The sequence below is a fragment of the Macaca mulatta genome, chromosome 4, assembly GCF_049350105.2.
Source record: "Macaca mulatta isolate MMU2019108-1 chromosome 4, T2T-MMU8v2.0, whole genome shotgun sequence".
In the NCBI taxonomy this organism is placed as follows: Eukaryota; Metazoa; Chordata; class Mammalia; order Primates; family Cercopithecidae; genus Macaca; species Macaca mulatta.
The window spans coordinates 155633751-155652432 of record NC_133409.1 but is presented as its reverse complement, the minus strand read 5'-3'; the positions used below and the strand labels follow the sequence as shown (position 1 = coordinate 155652432).

General features: G+C 41.6%; 3 non-coding genes across 3 annotated transcripts; 1 reads left to right on the top strand and 2 right to left on the bottom strand.

Moving 5' to 3' along the window:
- The first annotated feature begins 8251 nt into the window (after nt 1–8251).
- On the top strand, nt 8252–8325 carry TRNAI-AAU (transfer RNA isoleucine (anticodon AAU)). Its single transcript has one exon. It is a non-coding gene; the product is annotated as a tRNA-Ile (tRNA).
- Nucleotides 8326–10231: 1906 nt separating this feature from the next.
- TRNAR-ACG (transfer RNA arginine (anticodon ACG)) lies at nt 10232–10304 on the bottom strand. The gene has a single exon. It is a non-coding gene; the product is annotated as a tRNA-Arg (tRNA).
- A 1642-nt stretch (nt 10305–11946) lies between these two features.
- TRNAS-CGA (transfer RNA serine (anticodon CGA)) lies at nt 11947–12028 on the bottom strand. The gene has a single exon. It is a non-coding gene; the product is annotated as a tRNA-Ser (tRNA).
- Nucleotides 12029–18682: the final 6654 nt, after the last annotated feature.

Genomic DNA, 18682 nt, shown 5'->3' with positions numbered 1-18682 from the left:
TGCTCAATAAAGTTTGTCTTTATGCAAAAAGAAAAAAAAGAAAAAGAAAAAGAAAAAGAACAAAATTGGAGGCTTTATACTTCCTGATCTCAACATTTACTTTAAAGCTACAGTAATCAAAACAGTATGGTACTGGCATAAGGAGAGACATACAGACACAAGCAAATAGAGGGCCCAGAAATAAACTGTGGCTTGTATGGGCAACTGAATTGTGACAAGCGTGCCAGGACCATTTAATGGAGAAAGAACAGACTTTTCAACAAATGGTGCTAGGAAAACTGAATATCTACATGCAAAAGAATGAAGTTGGATGTTCACCTTATAATACATGTAAAAACTAACTTAAAACAGATCAAAGACCTAAACATAGGTGCTAAAACTTTAAAATTCTTAGATGAAAACCTTGGGGAAAATCTTCATGACATTTGGCAATGATTTCTTGGATATCATACCAAAAGCACAGAGAACAATAACAAAAATAGATAAATTAGACTTCATCGAATTAGTTACATTTGTAGGCTGGGCATGGTGGCTCACGTCTGTAATCCCAGCACTTTGGGAGGCCGAAGCGGGTGGATCACCTGAGGTCAGGCATTCGAGACCAGCCTGACCAATATGGTGAAACCCCATCTCTACTAAAATTACAAAAATTAGCTGGGCGTGGTGTCCTGCGCCTGTAGTCTCAGCTACTTGGGAGGCCGAGGCAGGAGAATCACTTGAACCTGAGAGGTGGAAATTCAAGTGAGCCAAGATTGTGCCACTACACTCTAGCCTGGGCGACAGAGCGAGACTCTATCTCAAACAATAAATAAATAAATATTTAAAAATAAAAATAAAATAAAATAAAAACATTTATAGTCAGGGCACTGTTTAATCAGATTTTATTGAATTATTTATTGAATTAGTCAGGACACAATCAAAAGAGTGAAAAGACAATTCATGGAATGGAAGAAAATAGTCAGACATTGCGCAGCATATGTCTGACAAAGGATTAATATCCAGAATATGTAAAGAACTACTACAACTCAACTGTAACAACAACAACACAACCCAGTTCAAATTGGGCAAAGGACTTGGATCATTTCTCCAAAGACGATAGAAGCACAAATAGCCAATAAGCACATCAAGAAATGTTCAACTTCACTAACCATTAGGAAAATGCAAATCAAAACCACAGTGAGATAGCATCTGAGATCCCTTAGGATGGCTATTAGAAAAAAAGAAAAAGAAAACAAAAAGCAAAATAAATACCAGGAAGGATATAGAAAATTATTATTCTGGTGCATTGCTGGTGGGAATGTAAAATAGTATAGCCACTGTAGAAAACAGTATGGCGGTTTCTAAAAAAATTAAACATATTATTACTATATGGTCCAGCAATTCCACTTCTAGGTGTTTATCTAAACGAATTGAAAGCAGAAGCTCGGCCGGGCGCGGTGGCTCACGCCTGTAATCCCAGCACTTTGGGAGGCTGAGGCAGGGAGATCACGAGGTCAGGAGATTGAGACCATCCTGGCTAACACAGTGAAACCCTGTCTCTACTAAAAATACAAGTCGGGCATGGTGGTGGGTGCCTGCAGTCCCAGTTACTAGGGAGGCTGAGGCAGGAGAACGACTTGAACCCGGGAGGCAGAGCTTGCAGTGAGCCAAGGTCGAGTCACTGCATTCCAGCCTGGGCGACAGAGCGAGACTCCGTCTCAAAAAAAAAAAAAAAAAACAGAAAGCAGAAGCTCAGATACTTGCACACCAATTGTTCCCAGCAGCATTATTCACAACAGTCAAAAGATGGGGCTGGGCATGGTGGGTCACATCTGCTGGGTCACACCCAGCAGTTTGGGAGGCTGAGGCTGAAGGACCCCTTGAGGCAAGGAGTTCAAGACTGGACTGAGCAAAATGCAACCACTACTTCTACAAAAAAATTTTAAAATTAGCTGCCACTGCACTCCAGCCTCACTGCACTCCAGCCTGGTGACAGTGTGAGACCTTGTCATCCTCTTCCCCCCAAAAAAGATATATTTAACCCAATGTCCACTGACAGATAAATAATGTGCGATATATACAAGCAATGGGATATACTTTAGCCTTAGAAAAAATGAAATTCTCATAAATACCATGACGTGAATGAACTTTGAGGACATTAAGCTAAGTGAAAAAAGCCAAACAGGACAAATATTGTGTAATCTACTTCTATTAGATACATAAAAACACAAGCAAAATGTATAGAGACAGACAATGGGTACCAAGGGCTGAAGGGGAGCAGATGGGGAGTTTTTGTTTAATGGTTATAGAGTTTCAGTTTGGGATGCTAAAAAAGTTCTGGAGATGGATGATGGTGATGGTTCCACCACACTGAATGTATTTAATTTTACCAAAATGTACTCTTAAAATGATAAAAATGGCAAATTTTATATTATGTATGTTTTACCACAATTTAAAAAATGCCATGGGGGAAAGTATGCATAAGGATATAAAGTAAGGGATCTAGAAGAGAAATGTTAAAAATATACAAAACGAAAGCTAACTCTATTTTTAGTTGTTTTTTTTTTTACCTGGCATGGCTATATTAACTTTATTTATGTATGTATTTATTTATTTTTTTGAGATGGAGTCTCACACTCTCACTCAGGCTGGAGTGCAGTTGCGTGATCTCAGCTCACTATAACTTCCATCTCCCGGGTTCAAGCGATTCTCCTGCCTCAGCCTCCAAAGTAGCTGGGATTCCAGGTGTGCACCACCATGCCCAGCTAATTTTTGTATTTTTAGTAGAGACAGAGTTTCACCATATTGGCCAGCTTGGTTTCAAATTCCTGACCTCCTGTGGTCCTCTCGCCCCAACCTCCCAAAGTGCTGGGATTATAGTGTGAGCCACCACATCCGGCCAATATTTTTTAAAATGTAGAATTTAAGACAAGAAGCATTACCACAGAGATATTTCATAACAATAAAAGATGCATTTTATAGTAATGGAAGAGACATTTTATAAAAGAGAAACATAAACATTCTAAATGTGTATGCATTCAATAACATAGTTTCAAAATATATAGACCAAAAATGATGTGAAAACTTATATCCACACAAAAATTTGTATAAAATGGTTCATAGCAGCTTTATTTGTAATAGCAAAACACTAGAAAGCATCAAAATGTCTTTCAATATATGAACGGTTAAATAAACGGTTGTCCATCCATACCATGGAATACTCAACAATAACAAGTCAGGAGCTATTGATATCACGAGTTGGATGGATCTTGAGGAAACTAGGCTGTGGAAAAGGCCAATCTTTAAAGGTCATCTATTATATGATTCTATATCTATAACATTCTCAAAATGAAAAAGAATTGTAGAATTTTTGTCAAGGCTGGGCACAGTGGCTCACGCCTGTAATCCAAGCACTGTGGGAGGCCAAGGCAAGAGGATCACTTGAAGTCAGGAGTTTGAGACCAGCCTAGCCAACATGGTGAAACTTCATCTCTACTGAGAATAGAAAAAGTAGCCAGGCCTGGCAGCTGACACCTGTAATCCCAGCTACTTGGGAGGCAGAGGCAGAGGCAGGAGAATCACTTGAATGGGGAAGCAGAGGTTGCAGTGAGCCAAGATTGCACTCCAGCCTGGGCAACAGAGCGAGACTCTATCTCAAAAAAAAATAATAAATAAATAAATAATTTTTGTCAAGAGGAGAGGTAAGTGGGTATGACTAATTAAGGGATGGCATTCACAGTGAGATCTTTGTGGTGCTGGAATTGTTTCGTGTCTGGTTTCCAGTGTTAGCTACACAAATCTACACGTGATAAAAATTATCTAGAACCATACACACATGTCATACCAATGTCAAATTCCTGTGTTTGATATTGTGTTATATAAGAAGTAACCATTGGGCCAGCACATTGGGTGACTCACCCCTGTAATCCCAGCACTTTGGGAGGCTGAGATGGGTGGATCATCTGAGGTCAGGAATTCAAGACTAGCTAGGCTGACATGGTGAAACCTTGTCTCTACTAAAAATACAAAAATTAGCCGCGCATGGTGGTGGGTGACCATAATCCCAGCTACTCTGGATCCTGAGGCAGGAGAATCGTTTGAACTCAAGAGGCGGAGGTTGCAGTGAGCCAAGATCACGCCACTGGACTCCCTCCTGGGCGACAGAGCGAGACTCCATCTCAAAAAAAAAAAAAAAAAAAAAAAAAAAAAGAAGTAATCTTTGTAGGAAACTGGGTTAAGGGTACAGGGGAGTTCTCTACTTTCTTTGTAACTTCTTGTTAACCTATTATAATTTCAAAATTACAGCTTAAGAAGACCTGATGGTTCACAGGAACTAAATAGTGAAAGAAAAACAACAACAAAACCACACTGGAACTAAAAACAGGAAAATCCACACTCACGGCTTAAGGTTTTCCATACGTCGTGTGAGGTCACAGCGCAAACCACTACCCCCAAAACTGGAGAGACAGAAAGGCAAATACAGAGTACCACAACTTACCAGACCAGAAACCCAAAGAGCAAAATCCTCCATGTGAATCAGTGCTGGAGCAGGGACACCTGAGCTGTAATTAAGAAACTGCTCGAGGCTTTCTGTGGACAAATCTCAAGGAAAAATCTCCAGCTATAAATCTGTGAACTTTATGTCAGGAGCTCAACTAGGTTCTCACAATGAGAGAGAAAAATCCCCTCTGGTAGCGGGTGGGGCAAGAACCAGTTTGCAACAGGCCAGAGCATTCTGTTCTTTTTTTTTCTGAGACGGAGTCTCGCTCTGTCACCCAGGCTGGTGTGCAGCGGCACGATCTCAGCTCACTGCAACCTCCACCTCCTGGGTTTTAAGCAGTTCTTTCTGCATCAGCCTCCTGAGCAGCTGGGATCACAGGCACCTGCCACCACGCCCGGCTAATTTTTGTATTTTTAGTAGAGACGGGGTTCCGCCATGTTGGCCAAGCTGGTCTTGAACTCCTAATCTCAGGTGATCCACCTGCCTGGCCTCCCAAAGTGCTGGGATTACAGGCATAAGCCACTGCGCTGGGCCCATTCTGTTATTCTTAACAAGGTCTGCCCTCAGGAGAAACCATTTAATCTCAATCTAACCTGCTGGGGTTTTATCAAGAGCCCGATGGATCTACAGGAAGGGAAATAACTCCAGCCCACTCTAGCCATCCAGTACCACCGAAAGTGGGGAAAAACCTAAAAAGCATGTTTAAAGCTCACAGTCCAGAGACACAGGCTCACTAATAGACTGAGACCTACTTGTGAGACTACAGAATGCTTTTCTCCCTCCACACTTTGTCACCACATTACTAAAGGCCTGCTTGCAGCAGCTCATTTTACCCAGTACAGCATGTCCTGCTATCAAGAAAAAAATAACAAGACATTAAAAAAAAAAAAAAAGACAAAATACACAGTTCAAAGAGAGAGAGCAAGCGTCAGAACCAGACTCAAATATGACAGGGATGTTGGAATTCTCAGACCAGGAATTTGAAACAACTGATTAAGATACTAAGAATAAGATGAGAGCATACAAGAACACATGGGCAATGTAAGCGGAGAGATGGAAATTCTTAGAAAGAACCAAAAAGACCTGCTAGTGATCAAAAACACTATAACACCAAGACAATGAAAATACAAGCCGCAGACTGGGAGAAAATACATGCAAAAGACATATCAGATAAAGTACTGTTATTCAAAATACACAAAGAGATCTTAAAACTCATCAGTAAGAACACAATCCCATGAAAAAATGGCCAAAGACCTTAACAGTCACTTCACCAAAGAAGATATATAGGTGATTAATATACATATGAAAAGATGCTCCACAGTATATGTTCAGGGAGATTCAAATTTTAAAAAATGAGATAACACAACATACCTATTAAAATGGCCAAAATCCAGAACACTGACAACACCAAATGCTGGTGAGGATGTGGAGCGACACCAGCTCTCATTCATTGCTGGTGGAAATGCAAAATGGTACCACCTCTTTGAAAGACAATTTGGCAGTTTCTTAAAAAGCTAAATATACTTTTACCATAAAATTCAGCAATTGCACTCCTTAATACTTACCCAAAGAATTAAAGAACTTAAGTCCACAAAAAACCTGCACATGAGTGTTTTTAACAACTTTATTCATAATTTTCAAAACTTGGAAGCAACCAAGCTGTCCTTCAATAGGTGAATAGATGAACAAGCTGTGGTATATCTATACAATGAAATATTGTTTAGTGACAAAAAGAAATCAGCTATAGGCCGGGCGCGGTGGCTCAAGCCTGTAATCCCAGCACTTTGGGAGGCCGAGGCGGGCGGATCACGAGGTCAGGAGATCGAGACCATCCTGGCTAACACGGTGAAACCCCGTCTCTACTAAAAATACAAAAAAAAAAACTAGCCGGGCGCGGTGGCGGGCGCCTGTAGTCCCAGCTACTCGGGAGGCTGAGGCAGGAGAATGGCGTAAACCCGGGAGGCGGAGCTTGCAGTGAGCTGAGACCCGGCCACTGCACTCCAGCCTGGGTGACAGAGCAAGACTCCGTCTCAAAAAAAAAAAAAAAAAAGAAAAAAGAAAAGAAATCAGCTATAAAGTCATTAAAAGACATAGAGGAACTTTACATGCATATTTTGTTTGTTTTTTGTCTTTTAGTTTCAAGACAGAGTCTTGCTCTGTTGCCCAGGCTGGAGTGCAGTGGCATGATCTCAGCTCACTGCAAGCTCCGCCTCCCGGGTTTACGCCATTCTCCTGCCTCAGCCTCCCGAGTAGCTAGGACTACAGGCGCCTGCCACCTCGCCCGGCTAAGTTTTTGTATTTTTAGTAGAGACGGGGTTTTACTGTGTTAGCCAGGATGGTCTCGATCTCCTGACCTCGTGATCCGCCCGTCTCGGCCTCCCAAAGTGCTGGGATTACAGACTTGAGCCACCGCGCCCGGCCTACATGTGAACTTCGAAGGTCTATAAACACCAGTCGGAATGTGCAAGAGGGATCCTCGAAAGCCAGAATGTAATTCTTTGGGACGGGTGAAGAGGATGTGTGACTGCAGGAACTGTATCAGAGAGTTTCCTTTCAGGTTATTTTTGAGCAAGTAGAAGCCTCAGTTCTTGACACCTAGGATAAAAGCTCTTGAGGACTAGAAGAATAAAACATCGAAGCTCCTGGTGGTACTTCGGTCTGTAACCGTTGAATACATTAAGAGTAACACTAGAATTCCAACACTTCTTCCTCGCGCCAGCGTCAGTTTTAGAATCAACAAAATCGTTACTTATTGATTCATTTAACTGCTAATATATTCGTTAAAAGTTTGTTAGGAGTCAGTGATCTTGAAAGTTCCAAAAACACAAAGGAAACTCCAGGACATGCAGAGAGAGAGTTCCTGACGCTGCAAGAGGTTTCTTTCAACTTGTATCCAGGTGGTAAAACCAGTAGTGTGACCAAGGATGAAAGAGCGCATGTCACTTATTCTGGCCTCTCCAACTCCGGCTGAAATCCTTCGGTTCCCAAGTTGGAATTTGAGTGACACACAAGTGCTGTTAAATGAGCCTTAATACCTAGCGGAGTGCCACCACAATCTTGCCCTTCTGCAAACCTCTGTAGCCCTTTTCTACCACCCTCAAAAAACGTACCAGGTTTACTATGGGATTCCGGTACTGCTGGGCTACCTCAGTTTCCACCCCTGGATATCTTCGCCAATGACATCAATGCTTACGTTTGTGACTTCAGAGACACCGAGAAGGCGCGGCTCCTTCCCTCAACCCCATTCACCTTCCTTTCAGCGGCGTTTTCTTGAACCAACTTGAAAATAATAGGTCCTTAAGTTACAAGTCACTAAAGGAAAGTTTGCAACTTGCGATCCAGTATGCTAACGTGCCTCTAAAAAGAGACAGCTCCCTACTCTGGGCGTACTGCCTTTGAATTAGCCATACCCCGCAAGGAGAAGCGCTGTTTAAAAAAAAAAAAAAAAAAAAAAAATTGCTGCCTAACAACAACAAAAATAAAATAAAAAGAGGAGGTTACCTTCACTCACCATTGAAAATCCTATTATAGTGCTTTTTCCACATCGTCTGTCAAAAATTTCTCCGTGGATTCTCCGCAGATTTTCTGGTCTGGCTCAGAGTTAAAATAGTTTGGACTTCCTTGCTAAAGTCTGTGAATATAGTCTTAAAGGTCTCTTTTGAAAGGAGTAAGAAAGAAAAAAGAAAGAAAAAAGAAGCTGTTTTATTTAGAAAAACAAAAATGTCAATCAAGTTATATATGTCTTCCCTCAAAACCCACCAATATCTGTGTGGCCGGTTAGCTCAGTTGGTTAGAGCGTGGTGCTAATAACGCCAAGGTCGCGGGTTCGATCCCCGTACGGGCCACTGGATTATCGTAATGACGACCTTTTAACTTAAGCCTGTCGAATAACCGCTGCCCTGAATCCAAAATTAAGACGCTGACTTATTCATCCAGCGAGAAGGCTATTTTTCGTTTCCCTTTATTGTAAAAAGTAAAAAGAACAGGCCCGTCGCAGGGGCTGGTACCTATAATCCCAGTACTTTGGGAGGCCGAGGCGGGGGGATCATTTGAGGTTAGGAGTTGGAGACCAGCCTGACCAACATGGTCTCTATTAAAAATACAAAATAAGCTGGGCTCATGCCTGTAATCCCAGCTACTCGGGAGGCTGAGGCAGGAGAATCACTTGAGCCCGGGAGGCGTAGGTTGCGGTGAGATGAGACCGCGCCATAGTTCTCCAGCCTGGGCAACAGGAGCGAAACTCCGTCCCAAAACAAAGAACAACAGAAAAGATGCAAGCATTAGGAAGAATGTATTGAAGAAAATAGTGGAGTAGTGTGGCAGCTAGATGGGTGTGTTTTAGGGAATGGGAAATTAAGAAGAGGTATGACAATTGCCTGCTTAGTTTTTAGTGAAACGTTAGGAAGCAATATACACTTTTTTCAATTTTTTTTTCATTCTCAATATTCAAAGGGAGACGATATTATTTTGACGCTTTAAACGAGTTTCGGTAGGGAAAGGGAAGCAGGTTCGGAGTGGCCAGTGACTTGGTGAGAGTGTGGTACTAATAGTATAGCAAGATGCGAGGTTTTGTTTCCCGTAACAGCTGTGCTTCATTCTTTTTTTCTGACCCCAGGCAGTTTCCAAGGCAAATAAATGTCCACTCCACGTGAGGCTGCCACTGGCTTTCACGAAAAATTTCCCCCCTTTAGCTTAAAGAGCATGGAAGTGAATGCGGTGTTTTAAGAATCGCCAATTCTCCGTTCGACCCGTCCACAGCCCAACACACCTGGACTACCAGGTTTGTGGTTTCATTTGTTTACCCGCAATGCCGCTGACAGTGCACACTGGTAAGTAACTTTAGTAAACTCACCTGAGATGCAGAGCGAAGATCCAAGCTATACGTTCGGAAACCGAGCCACATATTAAGATGCTCTTTTGGTTTAGTTTGAGGAATTTTCCCCCGCTTGACTCTGGTTGCCTCCCAGCCTCTCTCTCCTCCACCATCTTCCTCGTCGCTGAGAAAGGAGGTCCATCTGTTCAGACACCGCCCCAAAGCTGCCACCTTCCACACTCATCTTCTTCTGGGATGTCTGTCTGTCTATCTATCTATCTATCTATCTATCTATCTATCTATCTATTTATTTATCTATCAATCAATCATCTGTCTGTCTATCTATCTTTGTCCCTGCCGATTCTCCTGTCTTCTATTTCTTGAGGATCTCAGGGCGGAGGAAAAGTGGTGGGGACCTGGGAGGCGGGTTAGAAGCCCGTGGCGGGAGTGGTGGATGCGGGCCATGTTGAGGCTGAGTTGGGTCCACCGACTTCACAGTTGAGCTCTGTGTAGGGGGCCCAACTGACGCAAGGAGCAGCTTGCATCCCGCATCCGCCACAGCCCTGCCTTTATGATTCAACGTTTCTTCAGATGTCCCCTTTCTTTTTGACAACAGTCATGCCCAGGGAAAAAGCTGTGCCTCAGAGACGCCAGGAGTGTGGACCTCTCCCAATGGAAAAAAAAAAAAAACACTGATGAAGAAGATTTACGTGGAAAAAAAATTTTTTTAAGTTTCTTTGATTTTTAAGCTTTCTAATGGTCTTTTTCTCCTTTCTCCCTTCTCAAGTTGAGAAAGAGTTGAAAGGTAGCAACAAAATCTTGTAGGTTGGCTTCTTCGACTCTTGTCTCTTTCACATTCAAGTAACAGCACCACTCTGGACAAGGACATTCACGGGATTGTTAATACGGCTTTGAAGAAGGAAAACGGTGAGCACAAGCGAGCCAGCCAGGAGTCGAACCTAGAATCTTCTGATCCGTAGTCAGACGCGTTATCCATTGCGCCACTGGCCCGTGCCCGTAGGTCGTTTTTACTGTTACTCTTTTCATAATTATGTTGTATTATACTATTGGGGCCATGGGAAAAAAAAAAAAAGATTGTATCTTTATTTAGGTAGCGATTAAAACCCCAAAACCGCACTGATTCTAGGAAACCATGTTTTCTTTTGTAGTTTGTTGGCATAATAGACATTCACATAAAGTGTCTTTATTGAAAATAATGACCAATTTTCATATTTGAAACACTATATATGTGCTAAGATGAATGTCTTCAAAGCAATATTAGTGTTTCTATCTTCCCTTTTATGTGTGTGCCTACTTTTGAGCTTTTTGTAACTTATTTTTCAGGCCAATCAGCTGCTTTTACCTGAATTTTTTTTTTTTTTTTTTTTTTTTTTTGTGTCGGAGTTTGGCTCTTGTTGCCCAGGCTGGAGTGCAGTGGCGCGATCTCGGCTCACCGCAACCTCTGCCTCCTGGATTCAAGCGATTCCCCTGCCTCAGCCTCCCAAGTAGCTGGGATTACAGGCGTGTGCCGCCATGCCCGGCTAATTTTGTATTTTTTGTAGAGACGGGGTTTCTCCATGTTGGTCAGGCTGATCTTGAACTTCCTACCTCAGGTGATCCGCCCGCCTCGGCCTCCCAAAGTGCTGGGATTACAGGCGTGAGCCCCTGCGCCTGGCCTGAACTTCATTTTTAATATACTTACATAGGGCACTAACGATGTATGTGGATCAGTAATGAGCAATCTGTATTATTTTAAATTTAGATATTGCAAAAAGTAAAGTGCTTTGTAATACATTTCTGGAGGCATTAGTCATAGTTTTTTCCTCTTATCCAAAAGGAAAAAACAAGTACTCACTCACTAGGGAGAAGTTTATTGTAAAACGGTATTACAACTCAAAGTAGCAGATGAAGACACTCAAATTTAACAAGGAGGCAAGAATTCAGGAAAGTACACTTTTTTCAGAATCACATTTGACATGGAAACTTAGAAACAAGGAACTTTACTTGCATAGCTGTTCAAAGTAGGCAAAGTAGGCAAAGTAGTGGAAAATGACGAAGCGCTTTTATAAGGAGACGAAGTTTCGTATGGGTTTAAGAAGGTAGTCAGAAACCAAAATGTATCCTCTTTGTGCCTCCGTTTCCTCGTTGATACAAAACGCTTTGAAGAGCAGCTAATACATATGATGGATTGTTATCATCCTAAATTTTTTGGCTCCCACCAGCTGTGAGATCAGGACAAATACGAAGTAAAGATTGCTGCCTGAGAGTGCTTTAAGAAAGCTGTCATACTATTAATCTAAAAGGGAAATTGTATTCCTTATATTTTCAACATTGCACCTGTCTCGTCTGTGCCATTATGATTAGACGTAAGACAACCAATATTTTATTTTTCTTTGAGACAGTCTCACTCTATCGCCCAGGCTGGAGTGCAGTGGCGCTACCTCAGCTCACTACAACCTTCGCCTCCCAGGTTCAAGCGATTCTCTTGCCTCAGGCTTCCGAGTAACGTTACTTCTTGATGTACATTTTCACAAGTGTGCGCGCTGTAAAAGCCACAGCGATAGCACTCACAGCTTTCCGTCCTCAGGAACGCTAACTCCTGGGGGGCGGGGAATGATGAAAGCAAATTGGAAACCCAACCAGAAAACAGCGACGCTGTGAGCAGGATTTGAACCTGCGCGGGGAATCCCCATTGGATTTCGAGTCCAACGCCTTAACCACTCGGCCATCACAGCCTCGGAAACCCGCTTTGTCTCTTAGTAAGTCGTGTTAGGCTCTTTGACTCTCTCACGCTTTAAGGTTCCCACAGCAGGTTAATGCCTCCATGTTTGTGTTTGTCACTTTTTATATATTTGTCTCTCTCTTTCAACAAGAAGCTCCTGGGAGACATAATAGTGTCTTAATCTTTACCTATTATCTGACTCTCTATGCATCGAAAATTTGTTTGGTGTTTAGTGGCTGCTTTTGTTGCTGGAACAAATCCCCAGAGACTCAATTGTCTGTTCCCTGTTCCTCCCTCCGGTTCATGCTTTTTCTTCTCTCCTTACCCAGCACATATTAAAGTCACTCACATTGTTTCAATAAAATTTTCTGAGTAATAAAATAAAATAAAATATCATTGCCATATCCATTTTCATCTAGGCTTTCTCCTGTTATATTTTAGTTTAGCAGTTTTGCATTTTACATTTAGGGCTATGATCCATTTTGAGTTAATACTTGTGAAGGGTGTAAAGTCTGTGTCTAGGTTCACTGTTTTGCATGTGGAAGTTCAGTTGTTGGATTGCTACACTGTCAATTTCCCTGCCTCTCCCACTTTGTACTCCTTTGGCAAAGCCACAACCAGGGCAGCTAAACATGGCGGAAGAAAAACATAAAATCAGTTGACAGATCTCACTTTAAATTCATGACAATAAATCTCAAGTAGGTCCTCAAGGCTACCAGGCAAATTGTACCATACGCAATTGGATTAGTCCACTCCCAATCCTCTTGTTCTAAGTCACTATTTCAGCCAGATGCAGTGGCCCAAGCCTGTAATCCCAGCATTTTGGAGGCCGAGCCGGGGGCGGTGGGGGGGGTGGGGGGGTGGGGGTGGGGATCATCTGAGGTCAGGAGTTCGAGACCAGCCTGGCCAACATGTCGAAACCCCGTGTCTACTAAAAATACAAAAAAATTAGCCAGGTGTGATGGTGCGTGCCTGTAATCCCAGCTACTCGGGAGGCTGAGGCAGGAGAATCACTTGAACCCGGGAGATGGAGGTTGCAGTGAGCTGAGATGGTGCCACTACCCTCCAGCCTGGGCGACAGACAGTGAGACTCCATCTAAAAAAAAAAAAAAAAAAAGTCACTATTTCATATCTCTCATCCCAGTGCTCCAACACCTCCTCTCCCATCCTTGTGGTCAATTGATGACTTTACTTCCTACTTCACAATCAGGAGAGACCTTCCACGCACATCTATCACCACATTCATCCACCTACCAGCCTCTGAAGGACTGTCAGTGATCCTATTATCCCTTGACAAGGTCGCCAATTATCTCCACATGGCTAAAATAATTTCCCAGTCCTCACCTTACTTGGGATAGCTGCAGCTTTTAATACATTCTCCTTCTTACAACACTTTCTTCAATTGACTTTAGGGTAACAATTTTCCTGTTTGTCTTCCACTTAGTAATAAGCATTCCTCCACGTCTTTCGTGCTTTAATAACTCATTTATTTTTAGGGCTGAATAATATTCCATTATCTAATGTACCATAGTATATTTATTCATTTACCTACTGAAAGACATATTGGTTACTTCCAACTTTTGGCAATTATGAATAAAACTTCTATAAACATTTATGTGCAGGTTTTTGTGTAGACATGTTTTCAGCTCCTTTGGATAGTTGCCAAGGAGTATGATTGCTGGATCATATAATAAAAATATGTCTAGTGTTGTAAGAAACCACCAAACTGTCTTCCAAAGTAGCTGTACAATTTTGCATTCCCACCAGCGATGAATGAGAGTTCCTGTTGCTCCATATCCTCACCAGCATAGGTGTGGTCAGTGTTCCAGATTTTGGCCATTCTAATAGGTGGGTAGTAAATGGTATAATACGATTAAAACAATATTGCATTTCTCTGTTTACATATAATGTGGAGCATCTTTTCTTATGCTCATTGGCCATCTGCATATCTTCTTTAGCAAAGTATATGTTAGGGTCTTTAGCCCATTTTTTGATTGGGTTGTGTTCCTGCTGTTTAGTTTTAAGAGTCCTTTGCATATTTTGAATAAGTTGTTCATTACATATGCTTTTTGCAAATATTTTCTTTAATCTGTGGTTTGTCTTCTTACTCTTTTGATATTGTCTCTAGCAGAGTAGAATTTTAAATTTTAATGAAGCTTATTACTTCTTTCATGGGATATACCTTTGCTGTTTTATCTAAAAAGTGATTGCTTAGCCATGTGTGGTGGAACACACCTGTAGCCCCAGCTACTTGGGAGGCTGATGTGGAAGGATGGCTAGAGCCTGGGAGGCAGAGGTTTCAGTGAGCCCTAATCGCACCACTGCACTAGAATGACAGAATGAAACCTTGTCTTTAAACAAAACAAAAAACCAGAGCTGACAATGACACTCTCTGGAACATTGCATACCTTCTGTACATTCTGGAGCACATAGATTTCTATCGAATTGTATGATATGCATTTGTAGTAAATTTCTATCGGGTTGGATAATATGCATTTGTAGTAAACTATGAACTATAACTGTCTTTTCCTCCAAAACTGTGTATGTGTGCATGTTTGTATGCACACAAGAAAAAGGTTAATAAAGTAAAATTATCAATTATTCTCTAGAATAATATCACATCATAATTATTATAGTTCTTTTCTGAAAGATTGCATATAAAAATAAGAATTATTCGAGTCACCCAGCAGAACATCTGTTTATATTGTTCTGCCAACTGGGACCCAAGCTAGGTTCCATGGGAGTCCTCCTTTTGGCCTGCCCCCAACGAGAGGACTACTGCCCACTCTCTGAGTGGGAGTCTTAGCTTTGTTGCTTTCTTTATGAGCAACTGTCTTAGGTTTTGTTTTTTGTTTTGTTTTGTTTTTTTGAGACGGAGTCTCGCTCTGTCGCCCAGGCTGGAGTGCAGTGGCGAGATCTCAGCTCACTGCAACATCCACCCCCCCAGATAAAGCAATTCTCCTGCCTCAGCCTCCCGAGTAGCTGAGACTACAGGCATATGCCACCACGACCGGCTAATTCTTTGTATTTTTAGTAGAGATGGGGTTTCACCGTGTTAGCCAGGATGGTCTCGATCTCCTGAACTCGTGATCCGCCTGCCTTGGCCTCCCAAGTGCTGAGATTACAGGCGTGAACCACCGCGCCCGGCCTTTTGTAGGTCTTTTGTCTTATTTCTTCCTCCATATATTACTTCTGACAATCGTAAGATTATTAGAATCGTAAGAATCCTTTCATGGGTGCCCATGAAGTTAATAACAAAAACAAAATAGATATGCGTCACTTTAATTATTTCTGATTTTAAAAATATATTTTATTGATACTGAGGTAGTTTATGCTCACTAAACTACCTCATAAAATGAATGCCTGACCCTTCATTTTATGTTTAAAAAATGGGTTGGTCTCTAATGACAAACCCATTCATTAGTGATCAACCCATTTTCATAATCATATCTTAATAGTTGTAAACTTGCAGCAAAATTTATTAGTTGTAAATAGTTGTAAACTTGCAGCAAAAATTATTCACTCACATTGTTTCAATAAAATTTCCTAATTGAGTAATAAAATAACATAAAATATCATTGCCATACCCATTTTCATCTAGGCTTTCTCCTGTTACATTTTAGTTTAACAGTTTTGCATTTTACATTTAGGGCTATGATCCATTTTGAGTTAATATTTGTGAAGGGTGTAAAGTCTGTGTCTAGGTTCACTGTTTTGCATGTGGAAGTTCAGTTGTTCGATTGTTTCCATTTGTTGAAAAGACTATCTTTGCTCTATTGTGTTGACTTTGCTTCTTTGTCAAAGATTGACTACTTGACTACTATATTTGTGCGGGTCTATTTCTGGTCTCTCTAGATCTATTTGTCATTATTATTTGTCATTGATCTATTTGTCTATTTTTTCACCATTTATTGTCTCCTTCAACTTCTCTTTTGCTGGTTCTTCCTGCTCTCCTTCATCGTTCTATGAGGATATCTCAGGGTTCAGTTTTTGTTGTTGTTGTTTTTTTGGTTTTTTGGGGTTTTTTTTTTGACAGTCTTGCTCTGTCTGCCAGGCTGGAATGCAGTGGCATGATCTCGGCTCACTGCAACCTCTGTCTCCTGAGCTCAAGCAAGCATCCTGCCTCAGCCTCCTGCGTTGCTGAGATTACAGGTGTTTGCCACCACGCCCTGTTAATTTTTGTATTTTTAGTAGAGACAGGGTTTCAACATGTTGGGCCAGGCTCATCTTGAACTCCTGATCTCAGATGATCCACCCACCTCCGCTTCCCAAAGTACTGGGATTACAGGCATGAGCCACCATGCCCGGCCCACTTATGATCATTTTAAAAACACACTATATAACTTATTTATTTTGTGTATTGTCTGTCTTCCCTATGAGAATGCAAACTCCATGAGGGCAAGATATTTGTTTACTGTCAGATTACTAATACCTAGAAGAGATATGGGTGACATTCAATAAATATTTGCTGAAAATACATTAGAATACAGATTTCATTATCCCATTTCACAGATTAGAAAATAAAATTCGGAGAGGTCATTGAGTTTCCCAGGGACACAACACAATAAACACCAAGAGTGAAGCTCAGATATTCAGATTTCCTGCCTAGATCTTCCAGGGAGACTTAGAGGAAGACAGTGTAGTTGAGGAGGGCAAGGAGGCAAATTAGGCTGAAATGTGGAAAGGGAAAGGACTCTAAGGGAAGTGGAATGGTTCTTGCTACCAAAACAAACAGCTTTCACCAAAAGAACCATGTATCTGACTAGAATTTCTTTCTTTTTTTCTTTCTTTTTTCTTTTTTGAGACAGCGTCTCACCCTGTTGCCCAGGCTGGAGTGCAGTGGTGTGATCTCCGTTCATTTCAACCTCTGCCTCTTGGGTTCAAGCAATTCTCCTGCCTCAGCCTCCTGAGTAGCTGGAATTAGTGCCACCAAGCCCGGCTAATTTTTTTTGTATTTTTAATAGAGACCCGGTTTTGCCATGTTTGCCAGGTTGATCGCAAACTCCTGACCTCAGATGATCTGCCCAACTCAGCCTCCCAAATTGCTGGGATTATAGGTGTGAGCCACTGCGCCTGGCAGACTAGAATTTCTCTAATACCCACATCCAAGGGTAGCAATACATTTAATTTGCATTAGGGAATATTTCCTGGGCATTGGTACCATTGTTCATACAAATTCTTTTAAATGAAAAACATCCTCCTTTTACTCTGAAATATGCACTTCCCATTTTCTCCAGGAAGTAGTACCAATTACAAGCATAATATTTGTAACAGTTATCTCTGGCAACTCCCCATGTCCTCAGAGTATCTCTATACTGAGTTTTTTCTGCCTCTCCCTATACTGTAAAAATCACTTTCATATTATATGCTCAGTTTCACCCTATTAATACCCATGTATTTTCACAGACCCTTCCTTTTTCCAGAAAACTGAAATAATGAGGAATACTTTTTTTTTTTTTTTGAGATGGAGTCTCACTCTGTCATCCAAGCTGGAGTGCAGTGGCAGGATCTTGGCTCACTGCAACCTCCGCCTCCCGGGTTCAAGCTACTCTCCTGCCTCAGCCTCCCGAGTAGCTGGAATAACAGGCGCCCGCCACTACGCGCAGTTAATTTTTTGTATTTTTAGTAGAGACGGGGTTTCATCATGTTGGCCAGGCGGGTCTCGAACTCCTGACCTCGTGATTCACCAGCCTTGGCCTCCCAAAGTGCTGGGATTACAGGTGTGAGCCAGCGCGACCGACCGTGAGGAATACTTTGACCTCAGACACACATGGATAGAAATACTGGTTCCAAGTTCTATAACTTGTGTGAGCTTGAGGAAGTTATTTATATTATTTAACCTCCCCACTCCTCAACCTCTGCATCTATAAGAAAGGCAAATGATTGTAAGTAACAATTACACCTACACCTGAGGCTTGCTTTGTTCGTTTACGTAGGAAAAATCATTAAATACTTGATTTAATGGCTGGTAATAAATTGTAGATATTACTATTGTTCTAGTGATTTCCATTATTAGTTTCTAGGGAATTACAAAGATCAGAACTTTGGAGATTTGTTAAAAATATACCCACATCCAATGGTACATTAAGGAATGTACCATCGTACATTGTCTTGCCTTCACTCTTAGGCAAGACAGATGGTCGCTGCAAGCCTCGGTGCTTCAACTTAAAATTAGGAAAAGAATACTCAGAGAATCGTGGTAAGGGCTCAGGCTTACATTTAAAGGTATTCATTGAGGGCAAAGCAGTATGGATTCACTGACGAGCAAGAACAGACACTGTTCCTGTCCAAATGCAACTTACATTCCAGGGAGACCGACATCAATTTAGTTATTACACTTACAAATGTAAAATTGGCAAGGGAAGAAAGCTCATGGTACTATGAGGAATATAGGACTTTCATTAATGCAGTTTAAGGAAGTCTTTCCTAAAGAAAAAATAGTTTCCCTGAGATCCAATCACCAGCTAAAGATAACTAACTAGGCAAAGCCAAGCGCAAAGCTTTTCAGCTAGAGGGAACCTCAGGTGCAAAGTCCAGTAGTGAGAGAGACTGATTGCATGGAGTTCACGGAGTATGAGGCATAGACTGCAGGAGACAGCAAACCATGATTTGCAGATGAAGACGCATTTAAAAGTTAGACACGCAGGGCATTTCAGGAATTTATATA